This window comes from Anticarsia gemmatalis, chromosome 1, assembly GCF_050436995.1.
Source record: "Anticarsia gemmatalis isolate Benzon Research Colony breed Stoneville strain chromosome 1, ilAntGemm2 primary, whole genome shotgun sequence".
NCBI classification, from domain to species: domain Eukaryota; kingdom Metazoa; phylum Arthropoda; class Insecta; order Lepidoptera; family Erebidae; genus Anticarsia; species Anticarsia gemmatalis.
Genome location: NC_134745.1, coordinates 12977921 through 13001441, shown reverse-complemented (window position 1 = coordinate 13001441; position 23521 = coordinate 12977921). Strand labels below are relative to the sequence as shown.

Genomic DNA, 23521 nt, shown 5'->3' with positions numbered 1-23521 from the left:
ATCGTCATAAAGTTGCAATTAGCAAGATTATTCGCTATATCGTCGTTTAAGTTCTATCACTACCTAAGTCACTTTTTGGCACTTTTGATGTCATAGAAAATCGGAAGACGATACAACGATATGGGATTGAAAATTAGGCGGTTGCATAAAAAATCTTTTTACTTTATTGTTGTCATAAAAATATTTTTATCTTTTAAATGAATTAAGTAGAGATAGATTCATGTATTATCTCGCGAATGGAAAATTAGAATATTAATAGGTACAAAGAATAGCATTTGGCCAATTTCTGAGTCGAAAGACAATTTACTTTAAGTTAGTAAGACCTAAAGATACATTATCCGTACAAATATTAAAGCTTAAACTACAAACAAACAGACAATAAGCATTATACCATGTTATCATAGCAGCTAACGATTAGAAGACGTCGCTAGTTTTACGCTGACGTGTCATGACACCGGTCACAATATTTGTACTCTTTAGATGAGTCATGTTCAGCTTTGTGCTAGCATAAAAGGGTTGCTTTGGTTTAAGGGCTCGGTACCGTATTGTCAAAATTATATCTACCTATCGTACCTATGGCTAGTGGTTAACCTAGTGTCAAAGTTGTTCAAGCCGCCCGAAAGGCCTTTGACATAGCTTAACGACTGTTAGTACGTGCTATATAGCTTTTTACGTGCCCTCCGAAGCACGGAGACGCCCAGTTGAAATACCACTATGCTGCCACCACAAGTAAATAAACAGACAATAAGCATTATACCATGTTAACATAGCAGCTAACGATTAGAAGACGTCGCTAGTTTTACGCTGACGTGTCATGACACCGGTCACAATATTTGTACTCTTTACACGAGTCATGTTCAACTTTGTGCTAGCATGAAAGGGTTGGATGCTTTGACTTTTAAGGGTTTGGTAGCGTATTGTCAAAAGTCTATCTATCTATCTATCGTATGGCTAGTGGTTAACCTAGTGTCAAAGTTGTTCAAGCCGCCCGAAAGGCCTTTGACATGTCTCAACTACTGTTATCTTAATTGACAACAACCGGTACCGACTTTTTACGTGCCCTTCGAAGCACGGAGACTCCCAGTTCAAATACCACTGCGGTCACCCATCTATCGAATTACCGCGCCAAGGTTTGCTTAACCCACATATCGTTTACCGACCTGTGAACGCAACTGGCTATGGGCGCCGATCTAGTAAGCTGTCCCTAACTAAACTTGTGACTTGAGTTTAAAAAATAATGAGACCATTATTTTAAAAAAACATCACTAGTAATATTACTGCTTATACTACAAAACAAATAAACAAACAATAAGCGTTATACCATGATGTTCGATCATACGACAGGGTGCACCGCATCGCCTTCTAGAGGGCCTTGTGTAAATTTTGATTATTCCTGAATCGCGCTATTAAGATTCTCCGGCGGCCACTATATAAGGTCCGATCATCAGGATAACATGGTTTGTTTTATTAGAGCATCTATACTACTAACGTACACGTATAAACGTACTAGAGCAAACACATGTTAACATAGCAACTAACGATTAGAAGACGTCGCTAGTTTTACGCTGACGTGTCATGACACCGGTCACAATATTTGTACTCTTTACACGAGTCATGTTCAGCTTTGTGCTAGCATGAAAGGGTTGGATGCTTTGCCTTTCAGAAGGGTTTGGTAGCGTATTGTCGAAAGTAAATGGCAGTGATGAGTTTGATTTTGATGATATATTAGCCAAAGAACTGATCCTTTTGGTTATATATTTACTATGGTTATGTTCTTTGTTATTAAATTGTTTTATTATAAATAATGAGTTTAATTGATTTGATTTGATTTGAGATTTTAACTGCAGTATAAACGGTCTTACTGCCCAAAGTCAGAAGTGTCATTCTAGTTTAACGTTCAATTCACATATTGTGTTTGTCAATACCAATACCAAAGGTCACAAATCCTTTCGTGAGTTACATATTGCAATAAACCTAAGATATCTCGCCATTAGTGGGATAACAAAATTTTATCATTATCTGGAAAACAAACTTAGACTTTAAAAAACCTTTCAGATATCAGGAAATATTAAACTGAAACGATTTCACTAGTATGAAAAAACTACAGGCAAGCATTGACACTTGAAACTACGTGATATTACATACCTTCATACTAAGCAAATGTTAACTACATTTAATAAATTCTTGATTCTCTACGTCACTTACACGTGACTGTTCCGCTGACGTTTGGTGTTTTTGTGTCGTTTCAACCACTGAACTGTCTCTGTCTCACGTTCTCATGAGTCAGCCTTGTACCGGATTATGGGGTAAACCGATTACTTGGACTCTGAAATGTTGGTTGAAGGTATCGGAAAAATCTTAGTCTCTTGTAGTTTTATTAGTATTATGGATATAGAAGAGATATTAATACTAGGTATATGAAAGGTTTTAGACTATATGAGTTAGGGTTACTGTCTTTGATTTGTAATTCGGGGACTGTGGTGTTCTGAGATCCTCTTTTTTTGTATAAGAAGACTATCAAAAATTCTGGAGTAACAGTTACTTTTGATATTGATGAAATTTTCGACATCAGCAGAATTTGCCATATAAGTGCAATAACAGTTAAATTGTTTGATGTTAGTAAGTCAAAAACGAATTGAGCTGAGTTTGACTCATTTCAGTTCTTATAGTTTTTCTTAACTTGCACATATTCCACGTATAAAGTCACTTATACGAACCTCAACGGCACTAGGGCAAAACAGGATAAATCTAAAGTAAAATATAAAAAGGTAAATCCACTATACAGTCACGAAAACCTGCGTAATTTTTCAACTACATGAGTCAGGGGATCGACCCGTTAGGATTGTTTTACACGTACCACAACCACGCTACGACAAAGCGACAAAATATGGTTGCGATACGGTCGCGATGAAAGTATGAAACACGTGGTCCATAACGGCGGCAAAATGTGGTACCTACGTGTAAATTGTATTTCATTTCAGTAGAAAAATATACACCCGACCACATGTTGTTGTTGTGGTGTGGTTGTGGTTGTTGCGTGGTTGTAGTAAGTCTGAAATAGCCCTTACTCTCCACAGTTTGCAGTGACGTATTGTTAGTTCCTTTCATTTTGTACACAATACTGCCACGGAGGTCGTTAGTATACGTCACATGAAAAAAATGGATGTTAGATTATTGGGCCTTTTAAGGGTTGTGTAGGTTTTAGCTTATATTTTGTCATCTGCGTAAGAAAAGAGATTATTGTACGAGCTAAATATTTCGTTTAGGTAATTATTGAATATAAGCAATAGGCATTCCTATTAATCCCTTTTCTTAGAATTAGTTTTAATAAATCAGGCTTAAACCACTTATTGGATTTTGTTTTTTACCCAGTCTAGATGATTTTAAAATATAGCCACATACGCAACTAAGATCTTTTGTAGTTGTAAATCCTTGGGTTGATACTGACTTAAAAACTGAAATTAATATTGGTAAGTAATATTGGCTACGTTTCTCGATATTTCAGGAAAATTACGAAAATCTTTTATCGCAAGCCCAAGTTAGTTAATAAATAAAAATAGATAATAATCTAAATTGACTATAAGCCAAACTTTTTGAAACAGACTTTCTATTTTTAAAAGTAATCGGGCTGTATATTTCCCTGAAAAATCTCAAACAACTGCGAAAAAAGTTTGAAAAGCGATAAGGCGAAGATAAAAAAACTTGGACCACTGTAAGCGACAGTAGAATAAAGGAAATAAATCAGCTGCTTTTGAGGTTATTTTTTATCTTCGAAATTTATGTAGGACAAAGAATTAGCGATTTTTAAGCTATGTTATACTTTGTTAAGAATGTTTGGACTTATCGAAATAAGTTGAAATGAATCGCTAAGTGTGTTGCTTAGTGTAAAACGAAGATAGTAGATTATTTAGAAGACATTAATTCATTATTTATCTTATAATTTCGGTATTTTTAGTTTTTTTTTTTTACACACGCATGTATGCGTTATGCATAATTTATAAAGTTGTGCGATGTTGCGCGCATCATCTGTTTTGTTATAAGACACCTCTAGTTATTCCTTGGAAATCAATACATTTATTAGATTTCAAGAAAGTTCAGAAATCAGCTTGATTAATTAACATTAATAAGGATTTAACAAGCTGTTTCCTGTAGGTATCTAACTATTCCAATAACTAACGTAGTTTCTCTTAGTTTTTCGATAAATTGCAACGCGCTTATAGCTAGTTTCGCTCACTGGTTAGCAAACGATCAGCGGCAAACTGCGCAGACATTCCTTAGATGGGTGGCCGCTAGATGCTTTTTGATCTGGGCTTCGCCGAGCTTCGGACACTTCCCCTGACACGTCACTATTTACTGGTAAAAACTACATGAAAATACTTTCAGTAGATTTATCGTTGACCGTCAGACGGACGGGACAAAAGACTACATTTAATAATATGTAGCGATCAATTTCAGAAGGTCAATGAACTCTTCAGTAACTGAACACCTTTACTGTAAAAATACCAATTTTACCTAACAAAAGTGATTTGAATAGCTCCACGTTTTGAAAAGATTAAATTATGTGGAAAAAACTAGCGCAGAACGTTCTAGCCATTTATTTTATTGGTTCGTTTTTCGCTTTATGTTCAGAGAAGACTTTGTCGAATCCCGAGAGAATGTATTAAGATTCTCTTTGCCCCCAGGCTGTGTGAATTAACGGGAACAGAAATGTCTGTTAGATAAATGTTTGCGTTCTGTTTTAGTTGAGAGACTACTGTGCTTCTAATGTTGTCTTTACTTAGATCCTGGCTGCAATTTCGTCCTTGTGAAATGTTATAGAGTATGAAAGTTATCCTTTGTTAATCTAGATTATTTTACGTTTCTTTGTCAAAGCTTTTTCGTAGTTTTTGCGTAAAAGAATAGCAGATATTTATACTTCTGAACACTACTAATCATTTATCTATCTAAAAAATCTTATCTAAAAAAAGACAACTCCCGCACTAAGAATTGCTCTTGTGTCGCGGGGACTTTTACAAACATACAAACAACGGACACAAAGCACAACCAGACCCGAAACAATTATTTGTGGATCGCACAAATAATTGTCCCGTGTGGGAATCGAACCCACGACCTCCCGTTGCAGTGGTATCGGCGTGGCGACCTAAACCACTGCGCCACGGAGGCAGTTTTAACTTTTTAACTTCTTTTTAATTTTAACTTCTGCCCGCGATTCGTGCACGTAAATATATCGTGTATTCAATCAGATTATAAACTAAATGCTTGTAACGATCTTTGATTCTGTCTACCCCTATTAGAAAAGACCTCATTTCATCCATAAAAGATGCAAAATATCATCAAAATCGAATCAGTAGATTTGTGTAAAAAAGTTAAACAGACATCCATACATCTATACGAACTTTTGCTTGAATTATATTACTACAATTACTTTTGATTTTAATCAACAGATCATAAACGTGACCGTACCTTAGTACGTAATCATCGTTATAACGTTAGTAATGAAATCGTAATGACTCAGCAAACCACTGAGTCATACAGCGCGGATTGATTTCGCAGTTACACTTGATATGTAAGTGCAAGTTGCAAAGTGACACTTAGTGACTTTAGATTGCTATAGTAGTGGCACTTGATATTTTACGAAAGTAAAATGCATGCTTTACGTAAATATGTCACATGCGTATGTAAAATCACAATTTCGAGTCGAATCGAGTTCTTTACAATTAATAGAGTTATCAAAATTAGTTATGTAGTTCGAGAGTTAATTCCGGATGTACATTAAGATTACTTACGGGTAAAACAGTGAAGCTTCTTTCTCTTTTAAAAAAAGACGCACTAAGACGATTGCTCTTGTGTCGCGGGGACTTTTACAAACATAAACAACGGACACAAAGTACAACCAGACCCGAAACAATTATTTGTGGGTCGCACAAATAATTATCCCGTGTGGGAATCGAACCCACGACCTTCCGACGCAATGGTAGCAGCGTAGCGATCTAAACTACTGCGCCATGGACGTACTTAAGGGTTGAACACAGAACCTTGATTTCTTGAAGTGTGTTAAAAAGGTAATCGACTTTTAGTTACAATTGCGATAAAATCTTCAACATCTTAATTTTGTAAGTATGAACACTGTAGATACTTGCCACTGAGTCACTGCCTTATTATGACGTCATGTAATTTACTTTTTGTATTCTTTGTTTACAACTGCGTATGATTGTCAGTTGATCGACCTAAAGGTACAGCAGTTAGGTACGCAGATAAAGGATGTTCACACTGAGAACAATAACAATGTTTTATTATAAACAGATTAACATGTTAATCGTAATTTGTGATTGTGTAAAATTTCCCTCTCCGTTAATTGTCGCTTAAGAAATAAGTCTAACTATCGGTACTGTAACTGTTTAGCGCCTCTACCAGGCTCCGTAAAAACTACATTGGCAGTAACGTAGAGTAACGGGTCCAAAGACAAATGACATCTTAATAAGTAATAAAAAAATGTGTTTGTTATTCCGTTAAAAGGGACACTGGATTTATTTGACTTTGCAAAAGTGTCGTTAGTCCTGAATTAACAACCTATGACGTAAAACAGTGCCAGAAAATCTTCACAGCAAAGAAAGGAAACAAAGCGCACGGTATTAAATACAAAAGCAACTATAGCCATGGTTTACATAACAAACAAGAACGGCCTTAACCCCTAAGGTAATTGGGTCCATATTTACTTGGCACAAATACGAGGTGCGACTGTCGCTGTAGCTGTTTGTTTTAGGCCTGCACACGTGTTGCGGTGTTGTGGCTTGATGACTGTGGGATCATTTGTATATATATATGTTGTTTATTGAGGTAATTTGGTGTACATGGCATAGGCTCTTGTCACGGGTTGGTAAATAACTTCGTCAAATAGCAATCCTACCAATTGAAAGAGACCAGAAAAAAACAATCCATGAAAGATTGGTTGCAATGCTAATTAAGATCTAAGTTGTTGCTCTTCTTATGAAATTTCAGAAGACAATTTGCATAATTTGTCAATCTGAACAGCATTTGATAAAACACTTTTTCGTTTCTTTACTATGATTGAACCTTAGAAAATCTTGGTCCGCGACTTTGCCCGCGTGAAAAGATTTCCCTAGGTAAAATATTATCAACATGTTAATCCAGGCATCTAATTCCGTAAGAATGCCAAACTTACATTAATTATGAATACATGCACCCATACTCACAAACTTTCGTATTTATAATATTAACAGGCTGTTACTCTAAATGTCAAGCCAATAAGTTTAAGCTTAAGATGGACGTGATATTATTTATTTCCCACGAGAAAGGGGCGTGATTTTACATAACATACTAACCAAATCATAACGATCCGATTCACCCATATTTGGCCACATAACAGCCAATAACGGTCACCTCCGACCTCAGCGCCTCAGGTAATTGGACCCCTATTTACATGGAACAAATACTACGTGCTCTATGTATTGTGTATGTGTTTGCGTGTCTGTGTGTTTACCTTAGGTGTATAACACACACAGGTACAGGTTGGGTGTGATTTATAGCACTGTGTGACAACATAAAATCCTTACTTAATATAATAAATGCGAAAGTAGGTAACTCTGTCTGTCTGTCTGTCTGTCTGTCTGTCTGTCTGCTACTCAATCACGCCTAAACTACGGAACCAATTTGCATGAAATTTGGTATGGAGATATTTTGATACCCGAGAAAGGACATAGGCATATATATATCATCACGCTACGACTAAACGGAGCAGAGTACCAGTAATTAATGTTACAAAAACGGGGAAAAATTTCACCCATTTTCTCTTATTGAACGCAAGCGAAGTTGCGCGGGTCAGCTAGTAGTTTATATAACCCAATGGTTGACTGGTAGAGAATGCCTTGGTGCATTAAGTCCGCCTATGTACCACTAATGTACATAAAGTTTAAATAAATAGTTCGTTTTATAATTTCACCCTTTCTTATGAATTGAGGTGTAGGCAGAGGTATACATTACACGTCCATATTTTACCATTCTTTTGAGAAACCCTGGAAGATTACGAAAACTCCAAAAGAGATTGGAAAAAATAGTAGGATCGAACCCGTGTCCTTAGCATTCAGTTACATCCTCAAACGCTGAGACCATGAGCACGAGCAGCTTCCATTAAAATTCTAATTTTATAACAAAAATAAAACACCGACTATTTTATTATACGTACATTTAGCCAGTTGCATTTATAATTTGGATTCGTCTGTTTAAACTCAGATAAAAATAATAATATGTTGATTTTCCCAAAAAATCTATACGTCTTATATCAGTCTATACCATTCCTTATTCCAGTCCGTATTCGAGCAACAGTGTGTGTAAACCTTTTCTTTGACGTCACGGTATAACGTATTGTTTGTGTAGCACCGAGACTAGCGTAGTCTCCCGGGCCTGCGTCTGACGAGATGAGATTGTACCTAGAATATGCTAGCTTTGTTCTAGCTCGGGATACAGGGTGTGTTTAAACTATGTTGTGTGTTGTTGGGTTGCAGTGGTTAGGTTTAACAATATTGTACTTAAGATAATACTCGTTGTTGTTGTTGTTTAATTTAGTGACATATTATATGAATTTTAAGAATATTTTCTTTATACTATCGCCGCGCATAATTATGCGATTTAAATACATATGCTGTCAAGAAATTTCCTAGTTATGTGTGTATTTTCATTTTTTGGTAGAGTAATAATAAATGATTCTTTATTCAATTTAACAAAAGCTCCTCAAGTTGCCCTTTCTACTCTGGAAGTAACAGTTTTACTTGGGGAAAATTAACAAATTTTTCATGAATTCAGTTTGGGAGGCAATTTCACCACATTAGTTTCACCAGATAATATCATAACTTCATTACAATAGTAAATATTTTTCTCAACACAACATCTTGTTCATAATTCCACACATTACTTTCTAACCTACTCCGCGCCCACATTACTCCCCTCGAAATAAAACAATTAGGAAGTACATTCATAATCATTAACCTTTTTACTTGGACGCTGAGTGCTGAGACCGACTGTACTTTTAACATAACGTGACGTCATTAGCCTTTATTTTGCGTAGGACTTAAAATGTGTGCGGGAAAAGGTTTTTTTTAATGAACTTGTTTCGTCACATAGGTGGTACTCGTAAAGGGTTTGAGGTCAAAATGTGTGGTGCCTTTTTGACAAAAGATCTATATCATTATATTATTTTTAAAACTTTCAGGAATATTGTAGCATGACTATCTTCAGTCAGTAATATCGACTAGCAAGCGTTTAAATTTTTTTTTAAGACAAATAGGTACGATAGGGACGCTGATCAGATTTTATTACATATTTTTTTCTAAAAATTTTCGTTGGTAGTGTGATTAAAACAAATTGCAACAATCCATACTATTTTTGACCATCTCTTACAATAACATTATCATAGCGCTAAATTCCATAATTTTTTAGCACTCGATAATTTTAATATGAATGAGTACAAACTCCACCGATTGCTGCCAAGCTATAATATAAAAGCATCTCAAAACGACTACGAATAGAGTAGCCAACTTTATACTGCATTCACATGACTTATATCACGTTAATTCCTCGTTCTGTTCAATAACTTATATCCAAACAATGCAACTGCGTCATACGGAACTGATACTCGAAAACTGGATTTAATGTTGATATACGATTCAAAAACAACTTGTTTTGAATAACCTTCGTTAAGTTTTGTTTATTTTTTGACATTGATACGTAAAAGGTATCAAAAAGGTTTAATAAAGTAATTGAACATACAATTTCGAAAAAGTTACGTGTTATGCTTAAAATAAATGATAAGTCTTTTTCAAAATTTTCCTCTTACGAAAATTGGAAACAAATATAATTTATATCCTGAATAACACATTCTTATCATATCATATCCTACTCTATTTTTATAACCCGTGACTGTCCCACTTCTGGGCAAGGGTCTCTTAAACGAGGGAGCGGTCGAGCGCTGAGGTCCACCACGCTGGCCAAGAAATGTCTTAAACAATTTTTAGGCATGCATGGTCCCATGACGATATTTTCTAATAAAGATCTTTCCACCCGGACAAAATCGCGACTAGAAGCTAGTATTCAAATAGTAAGGTTTTTATTGTAAAAGAAACAGCGTAAACAATCGATGGGTGATTACAATGTTGACGAACGAGGCCTTGAGCCAGTAATAGAAAAGTAGGCTTTACTACATTGTATAATAGTTGAACTTTTGTCCTAGTATTGTGGACTCTTGTTATGGAATGATATTGTAATTAACGTAACTGTTACGGATTTGTGTTTGGTTTGTTTTAGTGCTATTTGGTTTATGAATTTCATTGGTATTCGGTAAAAAAAAAAATATTACTTCTTGAGTCTGTATTGCAACGAGCTATATGTATGAATTTAATTATTTTGTTTATTAATTAAAATTGTTTACTATGTGTCAATGATATCCTGCAAAACCGCATTTAATTAAAATAAGCCTATAATCGTGAAATTAATAGATATCTACCTAAACAATTTATACTTCTGATTATTTCTTATCGACTTACGTATTTTTGCAAACATGCTAAAGATATTAAGATTATTTGCGGTCAAGTTTTCAAATGACAATGATATATCCGATTCTGCTACCAGCAAAAGTAATTAACCCAAGTAATGACTTTAAATACATTTCCCAATATTTCATAAAACAAAATGAGATTTCCAAAAGTGTTGGTACTAATTGAGTATTGCATTACAGTCTTCCGTTCCGGTGGCCGCCATGGCCGTTTATAATTGAATCTGGTGATCAAGGACCAGGCATCGATAGCCATTGAGATGTGAAGTTGTTACTACATAGATAGTTTTTTGAAATTATTTGTTTTAAGGAGTTTTGTAAAAGTAATGAGTTATAGTGGATGTGTATCGGTTGGCTGCATGTATTAAAGAGTCCCCGCGATACAAGAGCAATTTGTAGTGCGGGAGCTATCTCTAGAAAATATATAATGTAAAGTGATAGATTATAGAAAATCTGTTCCATGATTGATACAAAAGTTTTTAATAATAATTGTTGATAGTGTAGAACAAACATTTGGTTATCATCGACTATCATCGGTTTTACGAACACCATCGTACAAAGAACTAACAGATTAAAAAGAGATTAATTAAAAACTTTCTACAATACAATAATACTTTTACACCGACAATCAAGCATGGAAACACTTTCACAGGTTATAAAGTTATTCATAAAATACTTGATTGGGTTTACTACCTACTACCTACTCATTTGCGAGGTCGTTCACCTACGGTTATTACACGCAAACATTGAACAAACAATTAAATTATAAACAAAGGATTTTGACAGACGTTGGTAGCAAGTTTGAGGTTGAAAAGGTTTTATTAAATGTCAGATTTGAGAACTCGTCGTACTTGTTATTTTGATTTGATGATGATATACATGGTGTTCCAGGCACCTTATAAAAGCTTTGCATGGGTCAGTATCAGTAAAGAAAAACATTCTGGAAAAACTTGGAAGCCTATCATTTCTGAGATTTTTTATAAAATTATTTTAGGAATGCATAGTCTTCAACCAGCACTTGAACATAATGAACATCAAGCATGATTCCTCTGTAATAATACTCAGATGAACATGAGTATAGTAATGTATTGAGTGTATACTCGTGTCCATCGAGTCGGAGGCCAAGATGCATTAGCCCACAGCTCGACAAAGATCTGTCCCTACCTTAATTATTCTCGATATTTTACGACCATGATGGTGACTAATTTAGACTAGTATTAGTTTAGATGGGAAACACAACTACCACGCCAGTTCTAGTGGCTCAACTTAACCATTATGCATTAAAAAAACTAAATCTTTGCATTGACAACTTATACGACACTTCTGGATATCGCTTCATTAAAAACCTTCTAAATACATCACAATTACCCGTCTATCAACAGTGAAACTGACACAAAAACCAGTAGTATTCATATCTTGCGTGTGGTTAACAGTAACCGATCACGAATACACAAAACATTGACCAATTTACATACTAATGTTGTGTTTCTTTGTTCTAGCGTTGATCTGAGCGCGTATGATCGCGCGGTGAACTACCTCGGCCGATCGTAATCGGTAAGTTATCTTCCTATTTCCTTAAAAAATCTAGGTACCTTTAAGACGTATATGATTGAAAGAATCCATAATCCGAGTTAATAAATTGATATCAAGATACTTAAAACTCTCCGTCGTGCGCCTATATGATCTAATAAATTCCGCCCAAGACTTCGAGAAAAGACTTTCTGTGGTTAAAAGTATCCTATGTGTCAATCTAGGTTATTAACTTAAATTAAATTTCACTGAAATTCTTTTAGTCGATTTTTGTTTGTAAAACCGCCGAACTTGCGTCTGACCTCTCGCCAGTTCTATCGCTTACCATTTGTGGCTGTTAGTGAGTTAGAAAAGAGAGTGCACCTTTGTACCGTGCTCACACTTGGGCACTATAGAGATAAACACACTCCCGCACAAATCACAGGTTTTGATAAAACCGGCTACTGTAGCCAAATATCATTCAGCAAGTAGTCATTGTCTCCATAGTCAATGATTCCTCCTTATCAAAAAAAAGAAACACACTTAACTCCTAATGACTCCCTTGAATTAAGCACATTACACAATTACCCTCCTTTTTGCTTTTAGCTCGAGTAAAAACACGTCCGTTATTACGTTACGTTTAATTTAGCTCATCGGTGCCGGGATTAATTATGTGAGCTCCTAAAGGGACCGTCCTCATTATGACGGACATTATAACGTACACTGCGTATATAGGGTGTGGAAATACTGAGACGAGGCAAAAGATTAAATTACAGCCTTAGGTTTTGACTAATCCTAGAACCATGTTTTCAATAGATTGAGAAATTAAGTTTCAAGTTTTTGTAATATGTTATGAAATTCAAATGATCTAGGTATTATGGTTTTGATTAAAAAATCGCTGATGTAATACATATACGTTATGGGAAATTATTTGGTTACAATAGGTGTAAAGACTTGAATAAATCCTTGATATTGCTAATGTAAGTCTTTATTTTTAACAGAATGATGGTAGGAGCTACAATGTTACAAATGTAGTTTAATATTTTATACCACGAAAAATACTACTCATTTCTGCTTCACGATAAAATAAGAACACCCTGTACACAATATAACCTAAAAGGATTTACCAAACTACCCTCTAGTTATAATGTCAAGACGGGACCAGTAAATATATTATTACTCTCTGATAGATTTACCGGGAAAACCTTTCAGGGGATTTGAAATAATCATTCACCATTTTGCTCCAGAGGTCAACACACGGATAAAAAGGTCACGGTAATACGAAATAGATGAAACTCTGGTATCTTTGAAAAGGTATTTTTATTACTTCCAAAGAAATATGTGTTTCTTTTGATATTTGAAACGGTGTATTACAGCAATGTGACTTTTTTATATTCAGGATTTTCCTCGGTAATAATTGGAAGTGTTTTGCGATTTATCTGGTATATTTTTGATTAAAACTCTTGAAGAAATTTCAATATTGCATTCGACGAGAGTAGGGTAAAAAACTTCTTCGTCGTTGTTGGGGGATACTTTTTCTCAAGAATACCGTATAAGCTTGTAAATGCCTACTTTTGCCCATCAACTATCTATTTTCCATACTGTTTGTCAAATATTTATTGGGAATAGGGAGGTATTATCGAACTATCACATGTGAAAATAAAAATTTCACAAGTGTATCTTACAACCAATATCCAATTTCAACCTGTTTCAAAATTGTCGATTTGCCCGAATTTAAACTCGTGAACAAAATGTTGAAACAGATACATTATGTGCTCTGCTATCGTAGCTGGATATATCTTCAAATGATAGCGGACGAGGGTACGCCACACAAACTAGTTGGACAAACAAACTGCCACTACTTTGGGAACTCACTCGATCTTATCAAAAACTTGCTTTACAGTTCCTCGAAATGTTTGGCTTTTGATGTAGACTTGTAACTTTAACAAATGTTGTACAGTCGTTGCTTTATTGTCAATGAAAAAATAAACAGCAGAATTGTCGAGTTGACTTTGTGTGAAAGGGGGCTGAAAAATCCATTATAAATCAATGATTTAACAAGAAATGCCTGTATCATACGAGTATATTACCTATACTCTTGAACAATCAAAAATGTTATTGCTTCATACCTCTAAATCATATTTAACACCAGTTACCAAAAGAGACACCAAATAAGCAAATCAGCCTCTGACACTCAAGAACAAGTCTACCGTAACTTCAGTCAATAACCACCTAATTTTCTTCCACATTGCCAATTAGAATTCACCTTCGAATTCCACAAGTAGTGGTTTAGTTTCAAGCCTCATGCACTCGTAAAGCATCAAAGACAAGATGGAGAGCCCCGCGTCTCCGTATTTGCCTTCACACGGCACGAGATGAATGGAGTGCGGTTATTTCTGTACCTCTGTTCTGCAGCTGGTTGAAGATTACAAGGGCTTTTTACTCTTTTTCTGAGGAAAAAGCAAGAAATATAAAATAAATTGAATTAGTATTTCGTACGCGTTTTAGACAGGTAGAATACAATAACAGGTAGGTTTAGTCTCAGTAGGTTCTTGAAACAGGTCATAAAATAATAATGAAGTGTGATAAGATAAATTAGTAAACACAAACTTTCGTTACCCATATTTTTAGCTGAGATTGAGAGATTTTTTTTTGTAAAAGTGGAATTTGATTTGCTTTGTGGTAACATAACTGAACTACTACTACTGAAAATGCAATTCCAAATATGACCGATTGTGGTGGACCGGGACCGATTTATTAAACACATTGCATGTCTTTAATAAATTGTGCTTTTCTCTAAATTGTGTATTGAATTATAGTCAGTTCATATCTATAGCATTTTTTTACACCTATTTTTGCTCAGGCTGGGAATGGAAGTAGATATTATAATATAATATGTAGATCTTGAGTTACAGCCTCTTCTAAATCAAACAAAACTTTCAGAATCACAGAGTGACCTTCAAAACTGCAAAACCATTCACACTCCAAAACATACATATATCTATCTCATCCTCACAACATTGTTCGCAGTTTCTTCACCGTCATTCTCTACTGCACATAGTCTAGCACGCGGGTTAGGTCGCTCTCTAAGCCGGGTCGAGCGCAACCGCCCGTACGACGCACCCAAAAACATAATCACTTCACGCTCCGTACCTTCAGACAATTGTGCCTCTTTGATGTACCGAATGTGATTCATTGTTTTTATTATACTAATTATTTGATGTAATTTGTCTTTCTGCGGCTGGTTAAGATAAGAATTCCAAAGATGGCTGCCATCTTTAAAATTTGGCGATTAGAAAAGTAAACGTGAAAGCTGCGAATTTTTAAAGCTATGAATCTAAATATTGCATTTGGTTTTTTTATTCAAACAAATCAACTTGCGATTACAAAATTACTCAGTGTATTAAAGGCCAGATTTCTGAAGGTTTCAATATCTTTGAAAAGTATTGAGTCGTTTATGCCTGCTGGAGCTTAACCAACTAATTTTCTATTTTACAAAAAAAGCACATGAACCAGGATCTGAAAACAGAATCCGTATTTTTATGACAAAATGAGGCCAAATTTTCAGACTCGAACCCAACACTTTTATCTACATCCTATATCACATCAATGACGTCACAGTTCTAGAACCTCCCACGAAATCCCAAACACATTTATACCCACTTGCAGAACGTACAGGGTGATTCACATTCATCCGCGCGGAAGCCGTGACGTAAATTCTCGCTATCCTTTTATAGCCGGACCCATGAAGCATAGAAATGTCTTGTGATACGGAATTCTACTAACGAATGGATAGTAAAGGCTCACATACATCTACTTGGATTGCAATACAAAGATATATCAGCCTAGCCTTTCTTCCAACTATGTTGGAATCGGCTTCCAGTCTCACGGGGTTATAACACGATACCCCTTGGTAAGACGTACTATCAGACTTTCGAGTTTCTGTAATACGAAGATATTTGATAAAATTGTACCGAACTTTTAACTATTTATTTAAATAAACCTGGTGTAAAAATTTACCAAGCCGAGTAAAGACTTGACACGGCTTGACGACTGATATCCTAATTACCTACAACCGGGATCACCTTTTAAAGAGTGCTTCCGAAGCAAGGTAGTCCAAGTAAATGCGAAAAAAAAAGTAATGCGGCTACCCATCTACCCAAAGTTCGCGCTAAAGACTGTTTAACAACTCCTTTGGCTATGAGCATCTCAGTTTATTGCATCGAAACGGTGTCTGTACTAATCCAGTGCACCGCGTGTACTGAATGCGATTTCCGGTCCAGACAGTACTTTATTGATTTTCAAACAATGTTTTCAGTCGGGTGTTGAATGGTCTGAGATTTGTATGCTCATAAATCATCCTACCACCTACACAAGAATTCTAGTCAAGATTTTTTTCTCAATTTTATTTCATCAGGTAGATGAACTCCTATGAGAAAAACATCCAAACTTAATGCTCTGATGTCATGGTTTGTTACTTATGGTATCTTGTGCTTACTTCTTCTTCTTCTTTTTTTTGAAGAAGAGAAGATCTTGTGCTTAAGTAAACATTTTTCATTTTCATTTTTCAAACTATAATATTACTATAGGTGCGAAAGCCAATCTTTTACTCTTCACTTTTAAATAATTTTTATAGTATCTAGTCCGAAGAAAGTTTGTACCCAGCGGACAAAAACTAATTCTTAGATAGGGGATGAACGGTTTTAAGTACCAACGCGGGCTAGAGGTATATTAAAGAAAAATCATTGATATAGAGGGAAGTCTGATAGTCATAGTATCAGTGGGTTGGGATCTTTCAACGATAATGTGCGATTGAATGTAAGTAATCTTTAATATAGGTTTATGTTCTATGTAGGTTTCGATAGCTGGGATACTGGATATTGTACGTACGATATTAATTTCCTCTCGATTTTCGATACAATAGCGAGAATGTGATAATATCTGTAGGGTTAATGACCTTTTCCCAAACCGCTTTTGTCTCTATACCGAGCTATGGAATTGCAGGTTCAATTATAATCAAATTGACACGTCTTTCCCAAACCAATCTATTTAGGTTCTATTTATCTTCGGAAGAGGAATTATTGATATTTGAAGCTTAAATTGATTACGAATTTAGTAAAACGCTAAATCTCACGAATAAACTAGAGATGAAACGGATATCCGGTAACTATCCGGTATCCGGCCTATCCGGCGGCTTTAATACTATCCGGCCGAATACCGGATAACTACTATTCGGCCGGATAGACATCCGGCCGAAATAAAAAAAGGTCTGGATAAAAAAAATTGTTTAGTAATTATTTACTTTATTTAGTAAGACTTAAGAACTTGAAATTTTCAAATAACAATAGCACAATGAAATAATAACCTAAAGTCACGCACGTGTCTGCACTGCAATCGACACAATAAGTCAATGAATGAAAGAATTGCTAACTTCGCTCATCAACGAAAAGACCCGAATCAAACCGAGGCCACCCGGTCGTTCGCACGTCGCCTACGCCAAGTGTGTGTGCGCTGCACCAAACGGCTAAGGTCCGCCGAATATTCGGCGGCCGGATATCCGGCTATCCGGCCAGGTGGTAGGCCGAATATCCGGTATCCGGTATCCGGCCAAACTGCTATCCGTTTCATCTCTAGAATAAACCTACACCATAATATTATTATTTCGATATATTTTTAAGTCAGTTAAATCGTTTTTCAAGAATACATTTTAAGCAAAAAAATGTCATCTTATTTGTCAAAATACTCGTTCACAACTTCCATTCACACTATTTTCTCACATAGTTACAACACAGATTCAGGATATCTTTCATGCAGGCTTACGTTCATACATCCGGGTACATAGTACCTATATACATAGACGTACGTGGGCAGTAAGCCGCTTATCGTACGCTGCAATGAAAGCTTCGTATAGTGAGGATGTACTGGATTTATTGCTACCAAGCCTGCTTAGGAAGTATGGGCTGTGAGCTTGAAAAGATATTATGGAAAAGTAAATTTAATTTTCTTCTAGTGAAGTTTTGACAGAATTTGATGATATGTAATTTAATGTGATTAATACAAATAATATGTGCGCAGAGTATCGTTAAACCTCACATAAAAAGAGTGTATACACTTACATAATTATAAGAAAATTGAGCTTTATTAAGAACAATTTGCTTGCAAGGTTTGATTACAAACAAACGTCGGGACAAGTGATACTAAACTAAACTAGATAATAGCTTGTAAATTCTCAAATTTAACACCAGCTACAGTATATAACCCGATTAAAATCAATTGATTTTCTGCAAATAATTATGCCCAAAGGAACAAAAGGTCCTGAAGAACTTTTTGACACTATGTTTCATATAGGAGAAGCCATGATAGCGATTGTATCAATAGTATGTCACCAACACGGGTACACTTATAGCACGTACACTTCAAATTCGAATAAAATTGTACAAAAATAAAGAATTTAGTTGCCCAAGTATGGCTAAAAAACCGTTGACCAAATAACAAAACAACTAAATATTTAAAGAAAAGAAGATAAAAATCAAATAAAACGTGACATTAAAACAGTACGTTTTACAGAAAGTGCGTTTGATCCTGCGAGTCTATTGGCTATAAATAAGCCGGGAGTCCCAACGGTAACTTTACACAGCCAATCCTGGGGTTTATGGCTACTGAATGACCGAGCAGATACAAGAAAGAATTATTTATTTTATCGGACTTTAGAAAGTGGATAAAAAATAAGATACATGCGAACAAAATATCTTATATATAGAGAGTTATTTGGTATTTTTATCCTTTCAATGGTTTTCTAAGTTTTCTTTACCAATACGCTTGTGATACGCGAAGGAGAGGCAGATATAAGTATATGAACTATCAGTTTATGCTTTAGGTCCCATAGAATAGCAGGCGATCTTGTATCCAAAAAATATTGGTTATTTAATTGTGTATGTAAAAGTTGTTTTAAAGATACATTACAGTTCATTTTTGTATTTTTTTATTATCTGCAAACGAAATTATTTTGTTTAGCACAACACAGCATTTCAGATTCAGGTCAGTTAATTCACAAACGGCAAAAACAAAATAAACTCCCTTTTTATAATGTTCATAGAAAGTTGTATATAATACAAACTCATATTGTACTCGAGTTTTACTCAAATAAAGCCATATTCATGGCAGTTTTCACAAACTTTTTATTGTTGAGGAAAAAATTCTGAAGAAAAAGTCTCGTTAGCCTTTTTAGAAGTCAAGGCTTCTTGTTTCAAGTTTGTAGGACTTCGTTTATATAAGAGATGTGCGAGGTAGGCAGACAAAGTACACCGATAGGATTGACTTAAGGCTTGCTAAGTCCTACGCTGACATCGGTTGCCTAAATCGGTCGAGTCAAGTGCATAGTTAGTACCACTTAGAAATCGGTCAGCTTGTGAGTCCCGAGTGCAATCGTGCAATAAAAAAGCGTTGTGTTTGGCAAAACCTGACTGCGTTTGGCTCGGCTAGTTCTAATGTAATTTTTTCTAGCACATCTCTTGTGGAAACGTAGTCTAAGAGAGTACTGAAATGCGTTTAACAAATAAGTTCTTGTACATATTGTTCGTAATACTCAAGTAGGGTAAGAAACTTAGTTATTTAGGAGAAAAAATATTGTGCTTCTCCATCAACTTGTAATGTACTAGGTACTAGGTAGAAATAATATGTAGGTATAATGTTACACACTCCTTACAAATATTGACTTTTCCTTTCTCCCGGCCTTTGACCTTGACCAATAGTCCCTTGAGGAAAGCCTGAACTTATTTCCTGTAGTCGTCGTTCGTTCCTACCCCAATACCCATGGGTATTGTAAGCTCAATACGATTTAGGTTCAAGTCGAAGCATATATACAATGGCAGCGGTATTTCGACTTATAAGATAAAAAATGAGTACGAAATAAAAAAAAAATCTTAAGACAGACCTGAGTGGCTAAAACGTATCTCAGTTGAAAATTATTTCAAAGCCACTATGCTGTGTTTTCTTCCTTAGATTATAGTAATTAACACATCACGCCCAAGCAGCAATGTACTTAACAGTGACCATCAATTTGACGTACACTAGTTGTCAACTGAGATACGTGATACGCATACTGGAATAAATAAATTACATAGCCAAATAATAAACAGTAATTTACTCAACCACAGAAGAAGAAATTCAAGTCCCCAACCTTGTCCTTAACATGACATTGTCCCTAAACTCGAAGGTCGTTAGCGAATGTTCAGAAAATCCCATATAATCTTGTCACAAACATCAGACACACACAATGTATCACGCAGATCATCTTCTCATAAAACCTCTGAAAGCGTCCTGTAATTTTCCGCCGATTTCCCTCAAATGATCGCGAGCCGAGCGTTGCCGAGAGTTGCCGAGTGCGCCCGAGTGTTGTAAGTAAATGAGAACGTAACGAGCCTGTTCTCTGCTAACGATAATTACTTTATCACGTGATCTGTCCTTACTTTCCCTGTTTTTAGAGTGATTTAGACAAGCCTACCTACCTATCTGCTATCTAGAACTTATAGGCATTGTGATAATGGCTTCAGTAATGACTTTGCCTTTAAATTAAGAAAGGGCATGTTTCACGTCTATTTAATTGACGTGAAATATGTCTTTTTCAAAATTGTATGTTCGAATAATCTATCAAAATGTTTAACCAGTAAACCTCTTGAATGGAAGTGATCGATTAAAGTCCATCAACTAATTAGTTTGTACAACAAAATCCGATACAGCATTTTGCACTCAGAATTTTACCAGGTTTAAGATATTTTGTCCAATAAAAGATAACTAAATCATCTCAATTATTGGTACCAAAAAAACGGCAATTTATTGATAAAACCCTCGAAAAAAATGTTCAATGAAAACTAAAAGTATACTCAATTAAGCAGTCTCGAGATTCTAAAACGAAATTAGAAAAGGGTTATCCGAATCTATTTGACGAAAAAATTTTATCAAAAATCCCTTTGGGAAGGTAAAATTTAATTAAACCGAGAGACAGCTTAATATCTTTCAGTAATGAATGAAAATTTACGAGACTCAGGTACCCGTGATATGAATTGCTTGTTCCCTTTCCAAGTTACGGCGTAAACTAGGATTGCCAGCTACGAACTTAACTAGGGTTCCCAGGTACAGAATTACTACTTCCATAAGCATCGTCATCATCATTTGCCTTTGTCCATTCTATTTTAGAAGATTCTAGTTGTGTTAAACAAAAAGCTTTTTTTATTCAAGCTGCAATATTTAAATCTGTCTTGTACGCATAATATTTGTTTATGGCTAAAAAGGAAATATGCAGCAAGGACTATCGGGACAAAGAAAGCATAAAAAGGCTCATAATTTTCAAGACCGTTATGGGATGCCTGACTTAAACCATCCTCGGGTGATTCAATGGAGAAAAATAATCCAGGTCGCAAAATAAATCATGCCCTGGGCAAAGGGAAAAGGTGGATATCCGGGGATAATCCCAGCCATGGCAACCCTATTGTAAACACTGCGCCACAAGTTCGCAGTTTCGAATTGTGAACGTTGAAATAGGTAGTCTTTTGTTCGTCTCAAGGTTGTCACAAAAATTACTCAAACGCTTTTTTGTGGTTGAAATTTGGCAATTTGTGTTTACGATGTTAGAATACAAGTTGATGAGATTTCTTTCTGCTTTAAAATTTTCAAGTTCCTGCTCATTCTATTCGTATTATTTGCTTTTGTCTTTCCTTTTTTTATTCTTAGAAACTTATGTTCGCGTGGTTTTTCATGTTATAATGATTAAACTATGCTTGATTTCGGGTCTTCAACTATAACCATGCAAACATAAAAATTTGTTCAGCGGTTTAGGCGTAATAGATAGACAGCAAATTCGCATTTATACTATTTTTGTTTATTCTACATTGTTGGTAAAAAGTTTAAAAAAAATCTACATCTGCATTTCCCCAATCTCATCAAAATTCATATAAAAAACCGAGCTTATTATAATTCCAGTTAAAACCAGTTTTCACATAATCTTCGAAGAAAATGAGACGTGACTGCGCATCACGTGGAAATGTTTCAAAATGATTAAATGAAGAGTCGTTCTCTCTTGTAACACGGGTCCTTAATGAGACAATGTTCGCGGAAAACGCGAGGAATTGTTAATACCCTTTTGTTATAACTGTCGCGTTACATACTCGTATGTTAGGTACTATACTTACTTGGAATAGTCGTGAGTGTTTATATGAATACAGTCACATTTTCAGGCGCATGATTGCGACTGTAACCAGAATAATGAAAGATGCTTTATTTTGATTGTTGGTGAAGAATGATTAGATTTAATGTAAGTTAAACAAATAAATTGTTCAATTGTTCTGTGATTATTAATAAAAATAAATACTTAATCAATGTTTAATGATAAAAGAAACTAAGAATTTGTGACCTTTTATACGTAACTTATATTGAGATTATCATGACTTCACAGTTTAACATCTGATATTTAGAACCGTCAAATAATTACAAATCGAACGACTTATATTTTATTATTAAATGTGGCTCTTATTTTCATTACTTTACCCCTATAATTGTGAAAGTACAGTGACATATATACATATATGTCACTGTACTTGTAACTAGTTTTGCTTGTAACTGTACTCCACTAACATAATACTTGGTACGAACAATTTGGTGAACCGTTTCAATGGAATTCCTCGTTCAGTTTAATGGCGAATGTAAAATTGATATTGCCGCCGGTATTTCTTAGTAAATGTGTAAGTAACTGAAATGAAGGAATCCTTGGAATGTGCCTTCATTGACTTGTAAGACGTTTCAGTAAGTTTATTTTAGCACTAGCTGACCCGCGCAACTTCGCTTGCGTCACTGAAGAGAATGGGTCAAAATTTTCCCCGTTTTCGTAACATTTTTCGTTGCTACTCCGCTCCTAATGACCGTAGCGTGATGTTATATAGCCTATAGCCTTCCTCGATAAATAGGCTATCTAACACTGAAATAATTTTTCAAATCGGACCAGTAGTTCCTGAGATTAGCGCGTTCAAACAAACAAACAAACAAACAAACAAACAAACAAACAAACAAACAAACAAACAAACTATTCAGCTTTATAATATTAGTATAGATTACCATTTATGCAGGTTCAAAATGAAAGGGTATGTTATTGGGTAGCGCTCTTCTAATTAATAACGTAGCTATACTCAAACGGTATATTTTTTGAGTAATACGTAATTTTGGATTTTTTTGTACACCATTGTTGTTTAAAACTTAAGTAGGTTCAACTCCAATAAGGACCACAGCAAGAACAAAAAACATAAAATTAAACATCATCTTTCTTGACATCACTAAACAAAAGTTCAGTAAAATGCATTTACGCTAAATATGTGTTACTTCCATCTCTCCAAGAATGATTTGATCGTCTTTAAATTTCCACTAGCACTCGGAAAAGATCTGAAATTGTCCCTTGGTTAA

The 23521-nt window shown here is 35.2% G+C and overlaps 1 protein-coding gene across 2 annotated transcripts in view; it reads left to right on the top strand.

Moving 5' to 3' along the window:
• Nucleotides 1–23521, top strand: part of LOC142977087 (uncharacterized) — a 161986-nt gene that overhangs the window by 112107 nt on the left and 26358 nt on the right. For both annotated transcript variants that reach the window (XM_076120804.1, XM_076120798.1), the window contains one exon: nt 12064–12118. The gene's annotated coding sequence lies outside the window, so the exon portion shown is untranslated. The remainder of the gene's footprint in view (nt 1–12063; nt 12119–23521) is intronic.